Source organism: Pelodiscus sinensis, chromosome 6, assembly GCF_052426305.1.
Source record: "Pelodiscus sinensis isolate ZL-2025 chromosome 6, ASM5242630v1, whole genome shotgun sequence".
In the NCBI taxonomy this organism is placed as follows: Eukaryota; Metazoa; Chordata; order Testudines; family Trionychidae; genus Pelodiscus; species Pelodiscus sinensis.
Genome location: NC_143057.1, coordinates 85,987,007 through 86,013,183, shown reverse-complemented (window position 1 = coordinate 86,013,183; position 26,177 = coordinate 85,987,007). Strand labels below are relative to the sequence as shown.

The following is a 26,177-nucleotide window of genomic DNA, read 5'->3' as shown; positions in this document are numbered from 1 at the left end:
AGCCAGCTGCTGTCCATTACCAGATATCTGGGTGCTTTTTGCCTACTGTCCGTCAGCTGTTTTTAATATAAAAGCACATTTATCTTTTCAATAAGTGAAACGAAGCACAGAGACTAAATGATAATAATAAATAATAAATTAAAGTGGCTGCAGGTAAACATCTTCCATTAAATCACAAGCTCAATATTTTAACAGTTTAAATTATACATTCCTACATGCTTCACTAAATTTCATACGCCTTCATTTTGTAGACTGCCATCTCCTGATAGGTTACATCTACACTGAAGTTAGCAGCATGCTTCCCAGGTTGGACAAGCAAATGTACAATGGCCAGTGTGAACAAGCATGCTAAGAATAGCAGTGTAGTTGGTGGCTGTTTGGGTGGCAGCTTGGTCTAGTTGCTGGAGTGTAAACCCACATGCAGTGCATCCCTGGATATGTATTCAGGTGGCTGGCTTGAGCTGCTACTTCTACTACCCTCAGCTACACTGCTATTTTTAGCACACTAGCTCAGGTAGAGCTTGTATACGTCTGTCTACCCAAATTGAGCAGCATACTCCCAGCTGTGTGGGCAGACCCCAAGTGACTGAACCACATAGAGTGAGAGAGATCCATGCTGAATAAGCCTGGGTCACATATAGTCAATACTCTGATGTCTAAAGAAATGCAGGCTCCAGGGCTGCAGAACTAAAATGGCATCACTTTTCAGTCTATAGGTACCTTTTAAAGTAGCTTGTTTTGAAACCAGCCTAATTGCCAGTCTGAAAAGGCTCTGTTCCCAAAATCTAGGTCCATATTGTGTGTACATGAATTGAGACCCACATGTTTCATTCCAGAAAGAGTGTCCACCATGCAAGACGATTACTTTATTTTTAAAAATCAGCAAGACACATGCTATTTTTTCCTAAACCAGTACTTTGGAGCTGCAGCACTTGGTTCAGGATTTCTATCTGCCCAGATTACAGGGAGAGGGATAAGGATCTTGTGCAAAAAGGGGTTTTTGTGCAAAATGGACACATCTACACTGCCTGTTTTTGCGCAAAAGGCATCAGAGGAGATTATGCAAATGGAGCATGACAATATGTTAATCAGCGCTTCATTTGCATTGCTTCTTCCAGCAAAAATGCGTAGTGTAGACATAATCTAAGAGTGTAACTGTATCATGGAATTGGATTACAGTAGGAACAACATGGTTCCTCAATGACACTGTCATTACCCATCACTGTCAAGCAATGGAATTGAAGGTATAACCATAGAAGCTAGAAGAGATGGGGAAGGGAGAAAGACTATGAAAAGGAACGAGCATAAAAGTAAACATGTGAAGAGGACATAAGAATTCTGTACAGTTGTTAAAACTTGAGTCTTGGTTATTGGGCAATTAAATAAAATGTTTCTTAGTGCATTTCCTCTGCAATGATCTTGGGATCATTAAAGAACAAATCAGTGAATGAAAAAGACATAAAATCATTTAATTAAACAAACTAGAGAACTTCTGTGGTGAACTTCAGCACACAGCTACCATGTGTTCTTCAAACCCACTTCCAGGGACACATTTCAAAATTCCTATGTTCATAATACTGTCCTTATGAAGGAACATCTCTCAATTATAATCTTGCACAAATAGATCTCTACATCTTTCTTCCTAAAAAAAATCCAGTTACTTATTTACATGTATGTATGTATGTAGTAGCTAACTATGTAGTAACACACACATTAAATTCTCAGCCTATCTAGTACATTTTCATACACTCAATGTATCAAATATTTAGAGAGGAGAGGCCAACAGCACTTCTTCCATATGGTTTCATTGCATGTAGATTTCAACAAGTTATCATTGATTGGTACATTGGATCTGGTCCTTCTTCCATAAACAGCTGAACTGGAAAAAAAATTCTCCAGAAGTGTTCTTTGGTAAGCCAATGAAGGTTTATACAAACTTACCCCCATTCTTCAAAGAATCTTTCAAAGATTCTTTACCAGCTGCATAGGCCTTTTCCCAAGTCCATTCAATTTGAGCTTGATGTTTTGTGAGGACAACCCCAAACTATAGCAAGCTGACTAAAATCAGCACTGGAATATTGTGGCCCATTATCTCTAAAGACTTCATCTGGAATTCCTTGTCTGGAGAAGATTCCTTCCATGGTAGCTACTCTTAGTGCAGTGTGCAAATTCTTGGATACAGAGAATAATAATCTGTGACTATTAAATGAACCTTTGATTGCCAACTAAATAAGTCAGTACCTGTCTTGTTAGAGGGCCTTTGTGTAACTGGATGAGGTCTGAGGTTCTGCCTGTTGGCATGGTGTGTATTTCAAGCATGAAAAGTAATTTCCTACCCCATTAGTAGTGTCATAGTTGATCCACAACCAAGACAGCACCTCTCATGCTTATTGTTTGTGTTTTTCAATTCCCAAATGAACCTCATGGATCTTCTGTAGCATTTATTTCTGGAGGCTCACTGGTAATACAACCTTGTGCTCTTGGGGAAAAAAAAAATCACTCCATCTTTCAAAGTAAGTTCATGTCTGCAGTTCCATGGACAGCAATTGCTTATTTCTTCAGGCCACCCTTTAATTATCACTTCTTTAAGCATCCCCAACAGTTCATCTTTCTTTGTTTCCCTTTTATTTATTGCAGTTTCCTGTTAGCTATCGGAATTAATTTTTCAAATAGGCTTGCATCTACACAGGAATGCAAGCCTATTTCTCAGGTCTTCTCAGCTTTTGTAGTAGGAGTCACTGCCCTGGAAAATGCATCTGCTTTGAACCTGAATTTACCAGGTGTGTAAATCACAACACATTACAGTTTTTCTGCTTAATCATCGTTCTTTGAATCCTTGAGATGCAGTCATTTACTCAATCGCCTTTTTTGACTGAAGACATGGCATCATTTCAATGACTGAAACTTTCCTCTCATCAGGTGTACATCTTCATTTGAAATAATTTCCCTCACAAAGGTCAGTTCTGTAACCTCTAATAAACATTTTGCCTATGTAGTTTGAGGTTTGCTGCATCCAGGACTTCCCAAAGTCTACAACCTCTTTTCTTGAACCACAGATAATGACATCTCAAAAGATGACAATTACTATGTCCATATATCATAGTATGATTTAGCAGTACACACCTCGTGCTCAGGCTATGCTGAAGGATAAGCATAACAATCTGTATTTTTCAAATGACATATTAAATATGCACAGTTTTGAGCCTTTTTCAGTTATTTTGGCTGCCGACTACCTGAGGATTCATCCAATTTACTGAAATGCTGTGCATTTGCAAATTGAGCCATTTCTCTTCTCTGAGTGGTAGTTTGAAACGTTACAGCCTGATTGAGGTCTCTCAGATAAAGGTATATGCATAGCTGACTGGTACTTTTCTTCATGATGCCTAAAAGGTTCACCCTTTTTGCTGGCTCCTCTTTTTTTTGTATGACTTGCATTGCTTCTATCTTTGCACCCTCAATCTTGATTTTATCACCCAGTACAAATGGCACCTTTCTACATGGATGGATAACTCAAGGGACCTGCTCATTTATCTGGATTGCATGTTCAGCCTGCAAGCAAGATAATCATTAAAACAGATCATGATATCCCCAAATGAATGCCTCAGAGCTAGGTCCAGTATTACCTGATTTCCAGAGCAGCCTTTTTTGACGGGCTGTTTTTTGCAGGCAGCCAGGCCTAAAACTGGTGTTACCTCCTGGCACTACAGTGAATGGGAGCCTGTATGAGGTGTTTTTATAGCTGATGCTAGAAATGCACCTCATCTTCATTGGTATATTAGGGTATGTCTACACTACAGCACTAATTCGAACTAACTTAGTTCAAATTCGTTAATTCGAACTAAGCTAATTCAAATTAGCGCATCTAGACTTAAAAGCTAGTTCGAAGTAGCGTTTTGCTAATTCGAACTAGCATGTCCACACTGAGTGGACCCTGAACCGAGGTTAAGGATGGCCGGAAGCAGTGCCGGCAGGGCATCAGGTTAGGACTTAGAGCATGCAGCTGCTGTCTCAGGCTAGCCAAGGGCTGTGCTTAAAGGGACCCGACCCCCACCCCGGACAGACAGTTCTCAGGGGTGTCCCGCTTGCAAAGCAGTCCTGGCTTGGAGTGCCCTGTGTGCCCACACTCGGCACATCACAGCACTCGGCCATCAGCTCGGCTGCACTTGCAGCAGGCTGCCATCCGGAGGGGGGGGTCAATCAAGGGGCTTCAGGAGAGTTTCCACCCCAAGGAGCCCGCAGAGCCAGCCCAGTCCTCCCCGTCGGAGGCTCGTACCCCATTCCTCCCTCACCTCCTTACACTTACCCCTCCCTATCCCCCCTTCCTGATGTACAAAATAAAGGACACATGTGTTCAAAAATAGACACTCTCTTTATTGAACAAAACTCGGGGAGACTGGGAAAAGGAGGTGGGAGAGGGGAAGAGAGAGGCTGGGAGAGGGGAGGGCAACTAAAATGATCAGGGGTTTGGAACAGGTCCCATATGAAGAGAGGCTAAAGAGACTGGGACTTCTCACCTTAGAAAAGAGGAGACTGAGGGGGGATATGATAGATGTCTATAAAAGCATGAGTGGTGTGGAGAGGGTGCATAAAGAAAAGTTCTTCATTAGTTCCCATAAGAGAAGGACTAAAGGAACCAAATGAAATGAATGGGTAGCAGGCTTCAAACTAACAACAGAAAGTTCTTCTTCACAAAGCAAATAGTCAACCTGTGGAACTCCTTGCTGCAGGAGGCTGTGAAGGCTAGAACTAGAACAGAGTTTAAAGAGAAGTGAGATAAAGTCATGGAGGTTGGGTCCATGGAGTGGTATTAGCCAGGGGGTAGTAATGGTGTCCCTGGCCTCTGTTTGTGGAAGGCTGGAGATGGATGGCACGAGACAAATGGCTTGATCATTGTCTTCGGTCCATCCCTCCAGGGTCCCTAGTGTTGGCCGCTGTTGACAGACAGGCTACTGGGCTAGATGGACCTTTGGTCTGACCCAGTACGGCCATTCTAAGCTCAGGGCTCAGGGTCGGGGGTCTCACTGGACTACCTTGATTTTCATGCCAACCTGCTCCTGGGTGGCCAGGCTGGCAGCTATCCTGCCCTAGACGGCCACTTTCCTGTGCCTAGTGCGGAGGTCATGGATGAAGTCCACGATGTCTGCACTAGACCAGGCGGGCGCCCGCCTCTTGCGGACCTGGGCAGGCTCCCGGGAGCCGTCAGCCTGGTCCCGGGAAGAGGGGGAGGGCTGGGGGGCATCGGGTGGCTGGCTCGAGCCGTGCCAGGTGCAGGGTCTGCTGGCGGGGTGCTGGCAGGCTTGCACTTGGCACGGGCCCCGTAGCCAGCCCATGCCCCTTTAAGGGCTCCGGGGCCGGGAGAGGGGCAGACAAGTTTCCCTGGTGGTGCCCAGAGTGGCCACCAGGGAAAGCTGGGGAGGGCTAGCCTCCCACTAGTTCAAATTAAGTGGCTACGCAGCCCTTAATTCGAACTACTTAATTCGAACTAGGCGTTAGTCCTCGTAGAATGAGGTTTACCTAGTTCGAATTAAGCGCTCCGCTAGTTCGAATTAAGTTGGAACTAACGGTTTGCATGTGTAGCGCCTATCAAAGTTAATTCGAACCAACGTCTGTTAGTTCGAATTAACTTTGTAGTGTAGACATACCCTTAGTTCCACAATAACCAGTTACTTTTGTTGGTCCAAATTTTTGGTCTTATATTCAATCTCTCATAATCTTGTTCTGACAGAATATTAAACTGAGCCCCAGCTCCAATTTCAGCGGAATCATTGTTTCAGTCACTTTCATGGGCAGTGTTTAGTCCCTCTCATCAGGACTGCCTGATTTCTACGTAAAACTCCTCAACCATGCATGCTTCAGCTGAATGCACTTGTCTCTTCTGTATTTAAGATCTGTGGCATTTTGCAAAATGATTATTTTCCCACACTTATGACAGAGTTCCCCAAAGGCAAAACAGTGTGGCCAGGATGTGATCCACACCTTCCGCATAACAGTCTGTACTCAGTCTCCTCCCTTCCTTTTTTGGTTTGATCTTTTCTGGCTGTAGACTTTTGTACTTAATGGATGGATTACACCTCCTGGTGAATTTAGCTCTTTAGCTTGTGCAGGTGCCCTGCTTATTTGGAGAGCTTTTTCTAAAGTTAGATCTCCTTTGGGGAACAGTCTCTCTCTCTCAAAACATTAACTTTAATGCCACAAATAATTCTAACTCACCAAAGTCACAGGTTTAACTGAGTGTCCTTAATTCTGTGACATATTGCTTTATGGTATCATCAGTTGCCTGCATGTTAAAAAAAAATAATCTGTCTCTCTCCAAGGTCTCGTTCTTTTCTGCATGCAATGTTCCTCATATTGAATCAATATTTTTCTGAACTTCATGCTTTCACTTTCTTCAAACTTGAAGTTGTTATAAATATTCAGTATTTCTTCCCCAGCAATACATAAAATGATTGACCATTTCACTTTCATTTTTCTGCTCTTTCCTTATGGCTGCTAAATACACTTCGCATCTGTCAGAATCTTTTCCAGTTCACTGCAACACAGCCTTACAATTATGGACTGGATGGAAGTTGCAGCACATCCATTCCCAACTTTCTTCCCTTCTTAAGCTAATGGAGCTACTATTATGCTCACAAAACACATAACAAAAGCTTCTGATCTTCTCTACTGGCTGCTCCACCTGCTCCCCTTTCCTCTGCTTTCAGTTTCACACACAGGAGTTAACCTCAAAATGATTGAAGTCTTTTTCTCATTCAGCACTTCTGACACCATGGCATGATCTTGGGGCTCATTAAATAACAAACCAAAATGAGAAAGGAATGAAACTTTAAATACAAAACTAGAGAGCTTTGTGGTGAACTGCTGTGCATAGTTACACTGTGTTCTCCACCCATGCTTCCAAAACATCTCAAAATGTCTATATTAATAATGCTGTCCTTTTGGGAGGGGGGGGGTGTCAATAAACTGTTCTCAAACATATCTATTTCCTCCTTCTAATCAAAATGCTCAAATATTACAGCAGTGGGGGTCACGTAAGGATTGAAGCACACACAGAGATTTGCCAAGGAATGTTAACTCCAGCAGTTCTCTTCCAAGCTTGAGTTGCAATTTTGTTTCAAAAATCAAACCCTTACCTAGCAATTACCTTCCGATGCTACCTCCAGGCTTTATTAGATGGAGCACCATCATTACACTCACTGTCTGATGCAGTAATCCTAGAAGGATATGTTGTAATAATGCATATTAGAAAATAAAGGAAAAATGTAAGTTCTGGTTTCTGGTTCAGGTACCAAACCTGATTCAGTTCTTCATGAAACAGGCAACTTTGTGAAAGATAAAGATTGTTCCAAATTTTTCCACCAACACTTATTTTTGCCTCTCTCAGTCTTAAAGCAAATTCTCTCTCCATGAGACTGCAAGGGAAACTGAGGTGTCACTCGAGACAAACTGCCTTCTGAAGTAATTTCCTTTTAATTTATTAGCTCTTTCACTTCTCCCCCTCAATGATTTGATATTAATCTTTCACACTCTGGCTTTTTACTGATACTGTCCTTGAATAAAATCAATCCTGCTCCTTAGCAGTCCCTTGAATCCAAAAAGGCTGCACAGTCATAGCACATTCACATTTGTCACAATGAATGTTGTGGAAAACAATTAGTTTTGTGTGTAACTAAAGACATTGTGATTATCAGTACATCAGGGAAGCATGGCCACATCAATAATGTCCCCTGCATGCCACAGATAAGGCACATGGTGCCCTAATCAACACCTTAATTATACATAGTTACAAAGCCCATACTAACTTTTACTGTTTTATCTTGGCTAGCTCTTCAAATATTTTCTCATCTATTCTTTATAACATGTTACCCTGAACTTTCTTCTATTATTCTGTTGCTTTGGTAACAAACTTAAGTGTTCACAATTAATACAGAGCATTAATCTGTATTTCTTCCCCCTCTCCCTGTACCACCACTTTTCTTATTTGGGAGCAACCTTGAAGACTTCCACTGTGTGACCATTGTCGGCCCTCTCAGACAGCTGTAAGAAGTAGTAGAGTTACGTGCCAATCATGAGCCAGAAAGCAAAAGGAACAGCTCATTCTTACAAGCATATAGGTTCCAACTCATAAAAGAAAAACAAGCAGTTCATTAACTCCTGGTAACTTTGGTGCTCTACCTCCAGCAGTCATTTTCTACTCCCCCAAAGAACCATCCAATATCTAGAACATTCAGCTTCAGTGGGCTGAACAATTTAATACATCATATGCTGTCTCATCACACACATCTTTATACGAGTTCCATAGTCTTTTATCATTTGTGGACCTGATTCAAGATAAATCTGCACCACAGAGCAAGCTCCAGCAGAGTAGGGTATTCATCCACATCAGGAAAGGGAAGCTTTTAGTTCAATATATGACTCAGATAAGAGTCTAATCAGCACATCTTGAGACCCTGGGGCACAACCCTTCCATGCTGGCCTCATCCATAGACTTCAATAGCACTACTCACATCAGAGATTGCAATTTAAAACCTAAGCTCCTTGCATCTGAAAAGGATTGAAGTATCTTTCTTTTTCTATTTATTTTATGCATTTGGCTGCACTTTGAGACAGATGCTCTAATTCTTTTTAAAGATCTAACTCCTCTTGAAATGAGTTGGAGTTAAGAACCTAAATATCTTTTAAGACTTGGCTCTTTGTGCATAGTCCATTTCACTGATTCCCCTCGCAAACTCAGCTCTATAGTTCCCCGTAGACCTTTTATATATAAACAGGAAAGAGAAAAATATTTTTAAAAACAAAGAAACTGTGACTGTAAAACCACAAAAGTGTACAGGAAGACTTGGAGCAGGGCAGTATCTGAAACTCTTTAATTCATTTTTGCAATGGAATAGTTTTCAGGTTGACAGTATACCTTTAACTGCATAATCCACCTATGTACATAAAAATTATCATTCCCATTCCATTAGAGTGAATGTAGTATTATTGTAGTTCAAACTTTTGTACCCCAAGAACACTGATTTTGATTTAAAAATTTTCACCAACACGTAGCACCTCAAGCCTTCCCCACTCAGAGCTTTCTCTGGCCCCTTCCCCAAGGCCACACCCCGACTCTGCCACTTCTGACTTCATCCCTGTTCACTCCATCCCTCAGCTCTCACTTCCCCAATCCTCACTCCCTGTTACCACGCTATGATGGGGGGGAAGGGTATCAGGGTGCAAGAGGGGGTGAGAGCTTGGAGAGAGTTTGGTTGCAGGCTCTGGGCTGGGGCAGGCATCGGGATGCAGAAGGGAGTGCAGGCTCCAGATGGACAGTGCTTACCTTGGGCGGCTCCTGAAAGCAACTGGCACATCCCTTTGGCAGCAGCTCCTAAGCAGGGGCATCAGGGAGGCTCCCCATGCTGTCCCCACCTCAAGCACCACAGTTCGCATTGGCCATAGTTCCTAACCAATGGGAGCTTCACACTCAGTGTTTGAGGGGAGGGGGGACAGTGCATGGAGACGCCCTGCCCTCTCTTCTGGGAATGGCATGGAGCCAGGGCAGATAGGAAGTCTGACTTACAGGAGGTACAGAGAAGGTGCCCAGGAACCCCCCCCCCCCAAGTGTCTCCACACCCCAGTTTGAGAAATGTTGCTCCAGTTAATTGCATAACTTGGCTACATCCATGTCAAATTAAGAACCAAACACTACTGCTTACAGCATAGTAATGGATTGGAGGAATGCTCACCAGCGCTTGGTGACTAAAGGGTTAAACTCAGGTAGCTAGCAAGAGTGTTGGCGGGGGGCAGAAGAACCAATGGGTTACAGGGCTGAAATCTGAAATGGGTATAGATACCTGGTCTGCTCTTCCTTTGTGACTTCTAAGTTAAGAGCTGGAGGGAGCTGATGCAGTAATCAGAATTATCATGCCTATAAGAAATATTGGACATGGGAGTGAACTGGGCCTTGAAATACAGATCAGCATGGATCATGAGTAAAGGGGAAAAGTGTATTTAGTTGTGATCAGGGTATTCTTCTTTGTTTTGGTTGTTTGGTTAAACTTCTCAGTGTGAATCTATGCCTTCCCTCCCCCATTCACTAAGAGCACACCCAGATATGTTCTCTGTGTTTTAATTTGTTTTACTCAATTGCTCTGTAACACCTAGCAACCAAGTGTAACTTTTTGTTTTGTTAATAAAATCACTTTTTTTAAGGTGATGATTTGATTCTTGTGTCCTGGAAAGAAACAGAAGATCTGTTGTATGTGTGTATGAATGCCTCAGACTAAGAGACTGCAGCTTATTTTCTCTTTGTTTTTTCTGGCTCTCTTGTGGTAAAAGAGTTTGAGGTACCCCGGAGAAGGAATTTGAGTGTTCCTCCCTGTTTTATTTTTTTAAGAGTTTAAAATCACTTGATAGTGGCAGCTTTTGTTTTTCTTGGTGCCAGTGCATCTGTGACTCTGAGAAGTTTTTGTAAACAGAGACTATAGAGGCAAAGTATTTAAGGTCTCTTGTGGGCCCCCTTCTTCTGCACTTGGAGTGCCAGAGTGGGGAACAGCCCTGACAAGCATAATCACCTTTGGTAAGTGAGCAGTCAAAGGAATAAAATCTTGGGTTTTTTAAATATTTTTTAAAATGCAAGTACATGAAGCAAGATGTCAAATGGGGTATGGAAGTGTACCATATTAACCTTCAATGTATTGAAGAACAGAAAGCACTGAGGCAAATCACGACCTGCCTTGCATAATGTGTACTCTCTGAGAATACAATTGATCAGCCTTCTGAATGTCTGACTTCAGGAAATTGGGCATATTGAGTGGATAGTCCCATAGCAATGTATTGGAGCAGAGATTTGAACCTAACTCTCCCACACCCCTGTTGAGTGCCCTAAGCGTTGAATTAAAGAATCAATCTCTCCCCTGCCCACAATAAATGGTAATTTTTTAGTACAAAGTGGAACTCCTCGAGTGGGAGAGACCCATTTTAACTGCCTGGTGGTTAGAGCACTCTCTTAGGATGAGAGAAAGAGTTAATTTTACTTTCACCACTGAACCTAATTCCCTCCTGGTATGGGGAAGGGGACACATCAGCTGCTGGGGCAAGCACATCACCTCCCCAAGTGGCCCTCCATGTGTTTCTGCCCATCCCCCACTCTGGGAGCCCCCACACTTTTCCCCTCATTCCACGTTACCTGAGGGGGAGGGGATATTCAGGGCAGCTGGAGGAGCTGACAAGAATTCTGTTGCTTTCCCAGGGGTAATAATAGTGTGAGGGGTGCTTCTCTTTCTCTGTCAGTCTGGCACCTAAGGCCCAAATCAGAGGGAATTAGATACCTAGATACCTCCCTTTATAGATCTGGGCCACGATACCCTCCCCTTTCCTCCTCATTTCATTTCTGAAAAGCTTAGGCAGCTTCCTGCTTAGCTTGTTGGACTCTGAAAATCCTTTTCTGAGGCACTGTCTACACTAAAAGGAAGATTGCCACTGTTGTGATCGATCTTCTGGAGTTTGATTTAGCATGTCTAGTTAAGATTCACTAAATTGAACTTGGAGGGTGCCCCCGCCAATGTCCAATATTCCTGCTCTTGCCTGGGGATGGTGCCAACCTTAACTTAAGTTAAGCTGACTCCAGTTACATATTCTATGTAGCTGGTGTTGCGGTACCTTAAGCCAAGTCTACGTAGACCTGGCCTTAGGTGCCAACCCTCCCCATATGTTGTATGGGAAGCCCTCTTGGGGCTGTGAATTTCACTGTGCCACAAGGAGCCTAAGTGGTTGCAAGTTTCAGCACTGCAACAGCTAAGTCCTCTTTGTGATTCTGGCATGAAGGGCCAGGGACATGGAAGCTACTATCCAGGAAAGGCAGGATTCTAGAGGTCAAAGAGTTACAATTTGAGTGCTTTATAGCAGGGGTAGGGAACCTAAGACCCAGGAGTCAGATGTGGATCCTGTTTTGCATGGATCTGGCCCCTGAAGCTCAGGGTTTCCCACCCCCCCCCCAACTTTGGGGAACCTGAGCTGGCACTACAGCCTCTCCCCCACCTGCTGCCATCTCATGAGACTGAAGCACACAAAATCTACTACTAGGCTAGTGTGCAAAGGGAATGTGGGGAGTGTCTTTCTCCTCTCACTTGTATGCGGCCCCCAACTGATTTTTCTGTGGGTTAGCAGCTTCAGGTCCCAAAAAAGTTCCCCATCCCTGTTGTATAGGGTGGCCACACATCTGATTTTTGACCTGGAAAGGGATCCTGGTAACTAGGCTGTTGAAAGTCCAGTCAATTGTGTAGCAGGGATAAGAGAGGCTTCCTGCACGTCCTGGCTCTGTGTGCCTCCTTTAAGTGGATGCCATATCTGGTTCCTAGGAACAGGGGAGGGTCCACATGCTGCTCCTGCCCCAAGTGCCAGCTCCATAGTTCCCATTGGCCAGAAATCGCAGCATCTGCAGCAGGGCTGGCCTTACCATGTGAAGAACTGAGGCGGCCACCTTAGGTGCCAGACTGTGGGGGGAGTGGAGGGGCGGCGGCACCACTAGGACCCAGAGTGTAGAAAATTGTGTCTGCTGCTGGTGCATTTGTAGTCTCTCTGCTCTAGAGAGAGGGTGTCATTCTGCCTCAGGTGCCAAAATGTTATGGGCTGTCCCTGACCTGTAGGCATGGGCAGTGCCCACCACACAGAACCTCCAGGTTGCCCCTGCACCTAGAAGCTGCTTTGGGGAAAACTGTGTGGAGTCAATGCAGGCAAGGCACCTGCCTTAGCCCTGCTGCCCTACTGACTGGGAACCACCTGAGGGAAGCGCTGCCTAGCTGGAACCCACACCCCGAACTGCCTCCCACAGCCCAATCCTCTACCCTAGCTCTGAGCCTCCCCCAAACTCCTCAACCCTGCCCCATCCCAGAGCCTACACCCCCAACTGGAGCCCTTGCCCCTTCTGCAACCCAACCCTCTGTCCTAGCCAAGTCAAAGAGACTAAGAGTGGGGGAAAATGAGCAACTGAGGGAGGGGGGGAAAGGAGCGAGTGGGGTGGGGTCTCAGAGAAGAGGCAAGGATGAGATAGGGAGAAAAGTGTGTTTGGGTGTGTTTTGATTAGAAAGTTGGCAACCCTAGCACTATAGATATGAGCTCCATGGTGGCTCACTAGCTCCCTGCATGCTGTAGGCTGTGGGTGTAGCAATGATAAAGTCACTAGACTGGCAGGTCCAGAGAACCACTTGTCATTTCCCCACCTCAAGAGTGGACACACAGCAACCATGAGGACCACTTCAGCGGGACGCCTGCAGCAGTGGTGGCAGAGCAGCATCACTGTCTCTCCATAGCCTGAGGAAAGTTTCTTCCACAGTGCCATGCCCAGTTACTTTAGTGACATACTATCTTCTAGCAAAATGAAAGGATTGCACTTGGGTATCACAGAGGAGAAGGTGCCTCTCAGAGACCCAGAGTCTGACAATCTATAGAAAATGTCATTTCCAGATCCAAGGGAGCCTAGGATTTGCATAGCTAGCTCTTTCTGTGGTGCTCCCTAGGTATCCCTTCCCCAGAAATAGATTTGTTACATTGGGCTGAGAACCTACAGGAACAAAAGCCTAAGGAAGTAGCCCATACTGATATCAACAGCACTAATTACTATACAGATTTCCAATCAGAAACCTAAAGGTAGAATTGTGGGGAGCAGACCGCATTTCCAGCCTAGCACACGCACTCAGACCTGGAGAGACTTGATCATTACAAGGCTGCTTCTATAGAGGAGGAGCAGAAATGCTGGTTTACTTTAATTTATAGCACAAACTGATATAATTCCTTAACTTCTCCCACTGTGCATATATTTTGCAGGGATCTCTGGTCTGTGTACCATTACATGCCACGTGTACTAGAGCAGTTAGGTATTTTTAATCATCATAATTTCCTAGCTCAGATTAGACGCGTTAAGGGATGGAATGGTCATTTTAGTTTTTCATTTTCTGGCTTTTGTTGCTTTGTTTTAAAACCTTAATGCTCACTGCTGGCTGGCAGAAATGCAGTCAGACTTTCAGTCTTAAGAGCAAGCAAGACTGATATCATGATGTACAGTGGAAGGAGTCTTCAGCAATTTTATTATTACACCTGCCTTATGTAAATATTTATTTGCCTCCTGGGGGGGTAATTCAAACTTGATTTGGAGAAAGATAAAAATACTTTGCTTCACTTACCTTTTATGATTGTTGCTGTTGTCCTCCATTAAATAACTCATCTTACCTGTCATGATTTTATTTAATGAACAGATGTATCATTTTCAAAACAGTCAGATTTTATACAGAACAATAATTGCATAATAAAGTCTGGCAGGGTATGCCTTTCCACAAAAACAGATATTTTTAATTTGCATAACTCATGTAAAAGACCCAAATACTGATACACTCAATTAAGATTACTAAATCTTTTTATAGCTTTATAGCAAATAAATATTTCATCAAGTAAAAATACTGTTAATATCTCAACTTACAATTTTAAAGCAGGAGTGATTTTCTTCAGTAACTGAAGATGTTTTCTAATCTAAAAACAGAAATTTAAAAATCTGATTTAATGTTTTCTTAGCACTATTACCCACAGCATTTCAGGCACACTAATGAAACAGAAATTTCTTTTTTAACTGATTACAGATAAACACTTAAAGAAATCAAGTCCCAAATTCAAACCCTTGCAACATTTAAAAAATTATTCCTGCTCTGTTTAAAGAGATGAAAACACTGTGCACTATACAATACGATGGTGGCGGTGGCAGTAGCAGGTTCACTATCATAGGTTTGAAAACATATTTAATCTAATTGATGAGCTTTTGTTTAAACAAGCATTAACATATATGACGTGGTCAGAAAAATTCCCAGCAACATATAGCCCAAGTGATTAGGCTACTGAATAAAAAGGTCACAGTATTTAAAATTTTGTATCTTCACTAATTCAGCATTGATTTTGCAAAATGGATTAAAAAAAAAAAACATGTACCATATTAGGCCCATTCTGTTCTCACTAACATCAATGGTAAAACTCCCAGTGACTTCAATGGGAGCTTTGGGCCCCTGATAATAAATGCTTACTTATCATGCTTTGGAAAGTATTGTCTTTTAACTTATTTAAAAATCAGACACTACTTTATAATAGTTTCTGGATCTAGAAAGTCTATCTCACAGCATTTAGAAACAACGAGTAGTCCTGTGGCACCTTAGAGACCAACAAAAATATATAGCATCATGAGCTTTTGTGGGGAAAACCTACTTCATCAGATGATGAGCTGGAGTCATCTGATGACATGGATTTTACCCACAAAAGCTCATGATAGCATATATTTTTGTTAATCTGTGAAGTGCCACAGGACTACTCATTTTTTAAATGACAGACTGACACAGCCACCCCTTTGATGCAGTATTTAGATTTGACATACATTTATAATGGTCTTGGTCACACATATGGCATTCATGACATCATTTATTGCATCTGCAATAAAAACACATTTTAAGAGTAAAACTACAAGCTTTATGGATGATTTTACTATGTTTCACATTTATTCCATGTTGCTGAGAACTGAGGAAAAACAATTTTAATATTACTGTGTCAAAAATGAATTAGATTTCTAAAAACATTGTTCTGGCCTCATTTGTAATAATCTTTTATTTTTTCAGAAGCCAATGGTACATGATGTTCAAGAATGTCAATGCCTTGTTTGCTGTTACTGGTATTCAGGGTCATCTTTTAATACCAAAAACATTTCCAAAATAAAGATATTAATGTTTTTTCTCCATTTTTCTTGTACAGGTATCTTTTAAAAATACTTGTAGGCACTCTCTCTGTTAATAAAGTTGTGATTGGAAAACGGTCTCTTTGTCTCTTTCTTTCCTAGAAATCTATACAAAAATCCACTTGAAATAAAATATGTTTGTACTTGAATAGGGTTCTGTGCTTTCACGGAATTTATAAAGAGGAAGTCTGCCTGTCTTCATATGGTAGTATGATACAGATAAAAAAGCCACAAGCAAGATTCAATAAATGTTAAAATTCAATGAAGAGCAGGGAGTAGAGTGTTGAAGTGTGTGTCTGATGGTGTCTGATAGTGTTCTGTTTGTGATGGAAATGGGAAATAAATGCTTAACTACAAAAAGAACAATGAATATTTTACTGAAGTTCCCATTAAGAACATACTTCCAAGCAAAGAAAATTCATGACAGCTCTTAAATAATGCATGTTTGCTTTTTCCAGCTCAATCCAGGAAAATTACAGAGATTCCACAGACCTCTTCTTTGGGGGACTGATTCTATGCCTACAACTTTATTTCCTGTTTTGTGCGAGCTTATCGGGTCCCAAAATCCCGCGTCCACAATTGTGAATTAAGCAGAGTTGCTTTTACCCCTTAGTAGGAACCGATCATTTCCCGAACCTCAGTGTAATCATCCTATGGAGCAAATTCCTTTGGATGGTGAACAGCGGGGCACCCCAAAAACACAGGAGCAGTTGCTGTTAGCTCCCTGCACTGCAGTGCAGCGCAGTCTAAGCCAGGCTATGCGGGCTGCCAGCAGCCCCCATCTAGTTGTCTGTGTCGGGTTCCCAGTGTTGTGCTATCCCCCGCTCCTTTACGCACACGCTCATCATCGCTCCCTGCGGGACAAGCGCTGGATGCGGCTTCTCTTGCTGAGGCGACCTCCCGTCACCCCTTCCCCCACCCCATCTCATCTGCATCCTTCCCCAAGCTCCCCCGCCCCACTTTGCGCACAGATGTTACGTGGCCGCCCCAGCCGGCATGACTCAGCCCTCCAGCTTTCTACCCCAGTCCCGCACTCTGGGGAGGTAAATGCACGGGAAATCCGCCCGCCTAACTCCCCCTGCAAAGCCCTGGGGAGTCCCCCCGCGCCACAGGCTGCTCAGCACGTTCCCTCTCCCCCCCCCCCCCCGACCCCTGCTCCTGACACCCACCCCCTCCAGTGCTGCAGCCCCGCAAACCAAACCCCGCGGGGATCGGTCCTCAGCCCCCAGGTTAGAAACTCTTATTGGGAGTTGTGCCCTGGCGCATCCTCCTCCCCCTTTCTCTCCACTACGACTTAATTAAGGGACTTGTCAGGATCTGTCCCCAAAGCAACTGGAGCTTAACAACTTTTCACGCTCCAGGAAACTCCTGGCGACGAAGCAGCAAAAGAGGCAGGATTCTTTGGGGGGCCGAGGGGGCTACTACACAACATATTCCTAGCCAGTCTGAGCCCCGATCCTTGCAGCCTAGGAAGGCGGAAATGTAGGAGAATTTTCATTGGCACCAGGGGTGCTGGAGCAATTTTTATAGTGGGGGTGCTGGAAGTCACTGAACCAAATTGTAAACCCGGTATATAATGGAAACCCTTCCAAGACAGGGGGTACTGCAGCACACACACACGGAGTCCCAGCACCCATGAAAAGCACAATCGGATGGTTGTATCGTTTATCTGGCGCACTGGAGGGCGGTGGGAGGGGGGCGCAACATGCTCTCCCCCGCCGCGCACCTGAAAGCCTCCATGTCCTTCGCATCCCTTCGTGCATCTGAGCCCCACCAGCACCTCTGCAGCGTTCCCGCTGCCTCCCTACCCTGGATCCCCACCCCCGCCCCATCGCCACGCGAAAGTTACCAAACGAGCCAGCAGGCGAGTCAGTTTCAAAGACACTGGAGTTGCCAACCTGGCGTCCGTACCCAGAAGCGCCCTGTAGCCCGCGGCTCAGCTGCCGCCCAAGCTCCGTCTCACTCGCCCGCAGCCAGAGGCAGCTCGCCCCGGGAAGCTGCCGCCTGCTCTCGGGACTCATCCCCAGGGCGCGGGGGAAAGTTGCAGCCCTTCCCCGCCACACTCGCAAATAGGGAAAGTTGCCGCGGAGGCAGGAGGAGCCGCGCGCCACTTACCCGCGGGGACACCGAGCCCCTCCGAGAGCCGCGCCAAGCAGCCTCCCCTGTGCGGCGGGTGACACTTGCGCCTGTCTCCAGCGCTCGGCTCGACGCAGCTGCTGCTGGCGGCGGAGAAGCCTCCTGGAGAAGTCGCCAGGCGTGACCGAGCCAGAGGAGGGGCGGCCCAGGGGCTGTGTGGGCTGCACGTTGCAGTCCTCCCTCTGCTGCAGTGCTGGAGCGGGAGAGGCAGAGGGAGGTAAGGGCGGGGAGAGAGGCAGGGAGGCGCGCGAGATCGATAATTGAAGGCGTGGGAGCGGCCAGTCTCGGCGAACGCGCGCAGACAGACTCCTTCCGGACGGGATTGGGCCAAAAGCAGCCAGCGGATGGGCTGTGCGGGAAAGGGAAATCTTTTTTAAAACGTTCCCCCCCCCACACACACACACACTTTTCCCCCCGGGATTGGGGGGGATCCACGCACAGAGACAGGCTCTTGTCATGACCCGAAGTTAGTATTTCAATAGAGGCAACAGCAGGGCAGACCGTGTGAAAGGGCTGTTTGCCTGGCCGCTGCCTGCTGCAGACTCTTGGCAATCCCGTGTGTGTGTGTGGGGGGGGGGGGGGGGGGGAGAGGGGTGTTTAAAAACGAGTAGTCCTGTAGCACCCTAGAGACTAGAAGTGGTTCTGAGTGGCTGCTCCTTTTGTTATGACTTCCATAGCGCTGTTGGGGTGCCAGGGGCTGCACAGACATGCCCCTAAAGATACTGCAGTTCAGGGAACCCATGGTGCAACCCCTAGTCTCGTTGCAGTCCAGTGACTCTAGATGGCTTATGCCAGTCAGGACAGCACCTGCCATGAACTAGGGGTTATAGCATCGGACCTTGTTTGGATTACAGCCGGTCCCGAGTGGTGAATGGTAGACTTACAACAGCTCGCAGTTATGACCAAAGCTGTCGTAAATGGCGAACCCCGATTTACGAACACAATCCGCGCTTATGAACAGTGCAGTCGCATGTAACTCAATGGGGTCTGACTTACGAACGAACCGAGTTACGACCAATTGCTCGGTCCGTAACCAGTTTGTAAATCGGAGAGAGTCTGTATTAGTACTAATTAGGTCTAATGCAGAACCACCTAAGGGCCCCCAGACAAGCATTAGAACGCTGTTGCACTGGGAGCTGTATAACAAATTCCACAGCTAGTCACGGTCCTTAACCCCTCACACTCCTTTGAAGGTAAACAAGCCTTAACGCAAGTGTCAGAACATGCTTACAAAGGAAAACCTGAAGCTCTGGAAAGCCCCTCCACCTTATAGACCTGTTATCTTTTCTCTCTTTAAGTGATGGCTGATTTAACACTGAAATTTAGCAAAAAGTGACGGGAAATCCCTAAAGAAACATTATTATCTTTAGTCAGGTATCTCACTCAATTTTTTTTCTTCACATATTGGCCTTGATGGTCCATTGCTCTGTAGCTTGTGTAGTCATTTAAACTTGCACAGAATATGTGTGCATTTTACACTCACCTTTCCCCACTGTCAGTGGTGGGGAATCAGACCCACTCTGTCCCCCACTCTGAGCTAGTGTATAATTGATGCTTGATCAGCATACAGGGGAACCCAGTTCTGCCACTGAGCCCCTGGGGAAAGGGGGGGCAGCTCCATGCTCCCAGAAAGGCTGGAACTGGGGCAGACAGCTCTCAGCACCAATTGGAGCATTCCACACTGCTCCCCCTGCCCTTAGAGCCCACCAGAGAGTGTGGTGGGACACTCCAGCGGTGATTTAAAGGGCAGTGGCTAGGAGGAGAACCTTTAGAATCACCCGCCCCCGGGGGCAGTTGCTCCCTGTGCCCCCATCTTCCTGCATTGATAGGCCTGTCTGCATAGAGCATCACCACAATGAAGGGGAGGGAACACTGTACAGAACAGATAGGATTCCTTACTGAATTATTGGCTTTCAATAGTCAAACTACCCCAGGTAAAAAAAACAACAACAAATGGTCTGGTAGCACTTTATAGACTAACAAAACATGTAGATGGTATCATGAGCTTTCATGGGCACAGCCCACTTCTTCTTCTCCTCCCGTCATCTGAAGAAGTGGGCTGTGCCCACAAAAGCTCATGATACCATCTACATGTTTTGTTAGTCTATAAAGTGCTACCAGACCATTTGTTGTTGTTGTTTTCTGTAACAGACTAACTCAGCTACCCCCTGAAACTCCTACCCACAGGTAATTCAATAGATGCTTCCATTAGATTACCCCAAGGAAAATAGCTCAGCTACAAATAAGATGCATAGAAAAGAACTAGAGACAACAAAGACACCACTCACTATCAAATACTCTGATCTCTTGGCAATGCTGGCTAAGTATACTGTGTCTGAAGAACATCCCAGAAGATACACTGTTGTCATGATCTTTACCCAAAAGATGGCATGTAACATTACAAGGAATATTAATGAGCTATTAGTTTTCCAGTGATGTATGTACATATATTTAGCCCCCAAAGAACTTTAGAGATGTTCTGGAAATGTGGCTAAAATATGTTTAAATCGGGTATGAATAGTTTTTTTTCCCAGACAAAAGGAAAGAGGCCAATGCCTCAAACGTTTGTAGCCAAATTCAATGGGAAATTAATTCATTTGTGTCAGAGGCTGTAGGAAGAGATCATTTTCATAGTAAAAATTACTAGCAGGGGAGGAACTAGCAGTAGAGGGTACACCAGAGAGCATGGTATCTAACATCCAGGAGACAGGAATCTTCTCTAGGGATACATTTCAGGAGAGCACATTTCAAAGGTTTAGTGGATTATAAATAGAGAAGGAACAAACTCCATCTCCATCACCTCAGGAGACCAAGGGAGAGAACATTTTGAGCTGTGTGAAGAGTTCTGGCTAAAAACCTGATTGCTTCATACCAGAAGAAAGACTGGGCCACGCGTCTTTGAGTTAAGTTAGATTCAAGTTTTAGAAGGAGATTTTTTTATCTACTTCTAAAGAAGATTTAGATTTTTGCTTTTGTTTGCAACTATGTCTATCTTTATTCCTTATACATTTTATATTACTTCTACCTGTGTCCTTTTACTAAGGAAACTTATTACAAACTATCTCAGTGCTTTGATCGAAACATTTATTAACTCCAGTTAAAATAAGCTGCTATGTACTATCTCCTTAAAGGAACAATGAACTTGGTAAGTTTCTGAGAGTATTACAGTAAGCAGCAGCTGTTCCTTTCATAAAAACTTCTCTGAGTAACTCAGGAATTGCGGTTTCATGATTGCAACCTGGTTTAGACTTGCAGAGTTCTGAGGATTATGCTGGCAGAGGCTGACAAGCTGTGGTGTCAGGGAGCTCTGATATAGCATAGCAGTAACAAAGCTCTCACTTGCTGAAACTAAGAGAGGTAACCCAGTAATTCACGGTTTAGGGAACCCCAGCAGGCATTCACATATACAAAGTCTTCATGACAATTACAAGCAATTTCAAAAACAAGAGCCTCCCCTGAGCCCTCCTGCCAATATTCTTGGGTTTACATTCAAGTTTTACTACTTTCTAAATCACTCTTCTCTTCTCTTGCTGTGTGAAAGATACACAAACGGTAAGAGAGATGGATTAATTGAATGGCTACCTAAGGAAACAATGAATGGAACTCTGCACAGAGTGCAGTCAAAAGCACAACACAAACAGGAAGAAAAAGACAGAGAAAAATCCTTTCCCCTCTAGTCCCGTTATGTTATAATAATCTTAGGTATTGCTTGCAAGGATGGTCAGAAAAGTGAGTTAAAACAGCAGTGATCATTTAAAAGGACCCATGAAAAGGCGATTTAGAATATACAATGATATTCAAAGAAAAACAAAACAGATTGCCAGCTTTTCTCATCAGGAACAAAAGCACATATCAGAAAGTCATTATTGCTACATAAGCAAGAAATGCAGCAAAAATGTCTCCCATTCAATTCATTATGGCCTAATTCAATTTGCTATATTTCTGAATACAAAATGTGTATTTTTTGGTTTTACAAAATACCTCAAAAGAAACACTTTTGCTGAAGTAGAGTGATCAAGAAGGACGACATGTTTCTTGTGAGCAAGTAAAGGAATACTCGTGATATATTTAATTAGAATAAGTTGTAGAACTTATTGTACTGTAGGTCATATGTAAGTCCTACAGGCAAGAAATCAATCCTAAAGGAACCAAAGGAGACCCGAAAAGGCTTTCATAATTAATAATGCAGAGCAATTGCAGCAGCCATGCTGTTTCTCTTCAACACCATTGGATAAGGAGAGCTCTATGAGTCATATCCTACCAAAAAAGATACGGTCAGGGCCATTCTTACCCATATACAGAATAGGAGTTGCGTAGGGCACCTGATAACTAGAGGCACCGCTGGGTCTCAATATCACCTCACCTGCCTCTGCCAATCCCCATTCTGTAGCTCTGCTTTCTTGGGAGAGATTCTAGTTAACTTAAAAGTGAAAAAGCCTGCTTTAAAAAGTTTGTTTTAAAAAGATTTCATTAGTGTGCTGCTAAAGATTATAAAATCCAGGGGCGGATGAGAGTGCCGCGGAGCCCAGGGCAGCGCCGCGGGGCCCCGGGCAGCGAAATTTCGCGGGGCCCCTCCTTTGACACAACGCATACGCGGGGCCCAGGGCAGCCGCCCCGTTCGCCCTGACCTAAATCCGCCGCTGATAAAATCACATCTCTAAAAAAAAAAATGTCCTCTCATCCCGTCCCCCTCAGGATGCCACTGGGCATAGGGATGGGCACCAGTTTAATAGGGCTGCGTAGAGCCCCATAAATCCTACAGGTGGCCCTGGATAGAGTTCATGCAAAAATGTTTTTTCTGAAGACAAAAGATGAGACTTTATAAACAAAAATAAAAGCTTTGCATTTTCAGCTACCATCTCAGAATCCCCCCAGTGGAAAAACATAGTCCAGAGATGAAAGCTTATGCCTCCTATGACTCCAAATCCTTGTCCCTCTCTCTTGCTAGTCCTCCCTCTAAGCAAACTAATGGTCACAAACACAGACATAAAGCAAATAAATCCTTGAAGTTTTCCAGGAACTGCTGCTCCTTGCACAATTTTGCAAGTTTTCTGATTAAGTCTGTTTTGTTGCAGTTTTTGGGTCTTGCCTCTGAGCATTTACTAAGGAGACGATGATGAGAAGGTAAAAACTGACCCTCACACTCCTATCCTAGCCACGTTGCTTAAGGCCATGAAAGCTGAATGCTAAACATAGCAAAGCCAAAGCATCCTACCCAATTTTTCTCTTCCCCACCATTTTATTTTTAAAAATTCTACAGTGGTCATTAAAGGCATTTTTAGTTGCTTTCCTTAAAATAAGTGCAGTTGTGTCAACCCTTATCAAGGACATCATCCTACCCACTTAAGGGGTCTTTCTACCCAACTGTTTCACTGACAGAAGGGTAGATATAACTCTCCATAGATACTATGAAACAGTCATGACAGCACTTTGAGCCCCAGTGAAGGTCACTTTTTGCACAAAAGGAACCTCACAAACTTGGGCAACAAACTGCAGATGAAATTCAATATTGATAAATGCAAAATAATGCATATTGGAAAACATAATCCCATCCATACATATAGAATGGTGGGGCCTAAATTAGCTGATACCATTCAAGAACGAGATCTTGGAGTCATTGTAGATAGTTCTCTTAAATGTCCACTCAGAGTACAACAGCAGTCAAAAAAGTAAACAGAATGTTAGGAATTCGAAAGGGATAGATAAGACAGAAAATATAATTTTGATATTAAGCAGAGAGCCCTATGGGTAAGTCGTTGGACTGGTTTTCTTCAACATCTTCAATAATGAAGATGTTGGTTTGCACCCTCAGCAAGTTCGTGGATGACACTAAGCTGTGAGGAGAGGTAGTTACACCAGAGGGTAGCGTATTGCATGGTGAAAATGCCTGTTGCTACCCTTCAGCTTAGTGATTTTGACAAAGTGGAGAATTGGTCAAAACAAAAACAAAAATCTGAGAAGGTTCAACAAGCAGAAATGCAGAGTCCTGCACTTAGAATGGGACTGACTGGTTAAGCAGCAATTCTGGAGAAAAGGACCCGGGGATTGCAGTGGACAAGAAGCAGTATATGAGTCAGTAGTTTGCCCTTGTTACCAAGAAGGCTAACAGCATATTGGGCTGCATTAGTAGGAGTATTGCCAGCAGATGTAGGGAAGTGATTATTGCCCCCTATTCGGCACTGGTGAAGCCACATCTGGAGTATTGCATCCAGTTTTGGGCCCCACAACAGAAAGTATGTGGACAAAATGGGGAGAATCCAGCTGAGGGCAACAAAAATGATGAGGGGGCTAGGGAACATGACTTATGAAAAGAGGATGAGAAAACAGGGTTTATTTAGTTTGTGGAAGAGAAAAATGAGGGAGGATTTGATAGCAACTTTCAACTACCTGAAGGGAAGTTCTAAAGAGGACGGAGCCAGGCTATTCTCAGTGGTGGCAGATGACAGAACAAGAAGCAATGGTCTCAAGTTGCAGGGGGTGGGTGGAGAGATCTAGGTTGGATATGAGGAAAAAATTATTTCACTATAAGGGTAAAAGGTTGGCTTGAGAAAGCCCTGGCTGGGATGATTTAGTTGGAGTTAGTCCTGTTTGGAACATAGGGTTGGACTAGATAGATGACCTTCTGATGTCTCTTCCAACCCTAATCTTCTATGATTCCACACTGCCGCTTCATAAATACATGGTATGCCCACATCTCGAATACCGTGTGCAGATGTGATTGCCACATCTTACAAAAGATGGAAAAGGAAAAGGTACTGAAAAGGGCAACAAAAATGATTAGGGGCAAGTAACAGCTTCTGTATGAGGAGAAATTAATACACCTGGGACTTTTCAGCTTGGAAAAGAGACAACTAGGTTCGGATATGATAGAAGTGTATAAAATCATGACTAGTGGGGAGAAAGTAAATAAAGAAGTGCTATTTACTCCTTTTCATAACACAAGAACCAGAGGCCATAACCAAATGAAATGAATAGGAAGCAGGAAACAAAAGAAAGTATTTCTTCACACAACACAGAGACCGTCTTTGAAAGACTTTGCCAGGGGATGTTGTGAGGGCTAAGACTATAATAGGGATCAGAAAAAAATGGATATGCTCATGGAGATTAGGTTCATGAAAAGCTATTAGCCAGGTTGGGAAGGACTGCATACCTAGCCTCTGTTTGTCAGGGCTGGAAATGAGTGACAGCAGAGGATCACTTGATAATCACCTGTTCTGTTGATTCCCTCTGGGGCACCTGGCATTGGCCATTGTCAGAAAGCAAAGTACTAGGCTAGATGGATCTTTGCTCTGAACCAGTATGGCCACTGTTAAGTATGTTTTAATGAGCCCCTCTGACTCAGAAAACTAGGGTGATACATACACACTATGGCCATATCTATGCTAGCACTTATATTGGCAAAATGTTAGTTGCCCTAAGGTGGGTGGGGGGGAGCTGAGGGGGCAGTTTGAATTGAAGTGCTAGGATTTAGCACAGTAATCCATAATTTTACATCAAAGTAGTGTATCATAGCACACTTCACCACTGCACTGCATTCCTAGTACTTGCTAGAGTGAACAATGCATGTAAGCCTCTTCAGATACATAGATAGATAACTGGGAGCTTTCTGTTATCTTGTTAATTACACATCTTTTAGCTATTTCAGCCATAAACAAGCAAACTTCAGCAGTCAGGGTCATTATATCCATAATTTTTAATGCTGCCAGGTCTGTGGATCCAAAGAGTGGATTTACAGAAATCCACCTACACTGTAGACTGAGAGAGATACTGTTGATAATACACTTCACTTTAAAAGGTAGCCTTGGTATAATTCAATGCTAGTTATTGATCAATTAGTTAAAAAAACAAAGAATTTCATTCTTGAAACATGACATGTTAGAGAATTTACTTGTATGTAAATAATTGATAGAAATGTGAGCTGGGTGTCCAGAAGCATTGTGAAAGGCATGCCTGGCAGTAAAGTGAAAGGCTTGTTATGATTTTTGTTTTGACCAATGCATGCTGTCGGTGGCATGTGGCAGCTGAAAAACCAGTGTTAAGATCTTGTGTTGATCAGTTATTGCAAAGGGGGGTAGAAGTTCCTTAGTTGAAAAAATAAATACCCAATGTAGGGATAAAATAGCAAATAGCCCATTAATATGTAGGTAAGATTCTGAAACATGGTCTCTGGTTAAGCTTTTCCACATAGGCTTACACTGCCCAGCCTGGGCAGGGGCATGAGGCCTAGCCAACAGTCAACAGGCCCTAGAAATAACACAGAAAAACAGTCCTGCCTGTGTATCACAAATGGAAGGAGCCAAAG

The 26,177-nt window shown here is 43.9% G+C and overlaps 1 protein-coding gene across 2 annotated transcripts in view; it reads right to left on the bottom strand.

The window, feature by feature from the left end:
* SV2C (synaptic vesicle glycoprotein 2C) overlaps positions 1 to 26,177 on the bottom strand; it is a 199,491-nt gene that overhangs the window by 170,210 nt on the left and 3,104 nt on the right. The window contains exons 2-4 of one of the 2 annotated variants that reach the window (XM_025185249.3): positions 17,855 to 18,068; positions 15,386 to 15,438; positions 14,450 to 14,499 (exon numbers count right to left, since the gene is read on the bottom strand). The gene's annotated coding sequence lies outside the window, so the exon portion shown is untranslated. The remainder of the gene's footprint in view (positions 1 to 14,449; positions 14,500 to 15,385; positions 15,439 to 17,854; positions 18,069 to 26,177) is intronic. The other variant, XM_006124253.5, reaches the window with a different exon arrangement.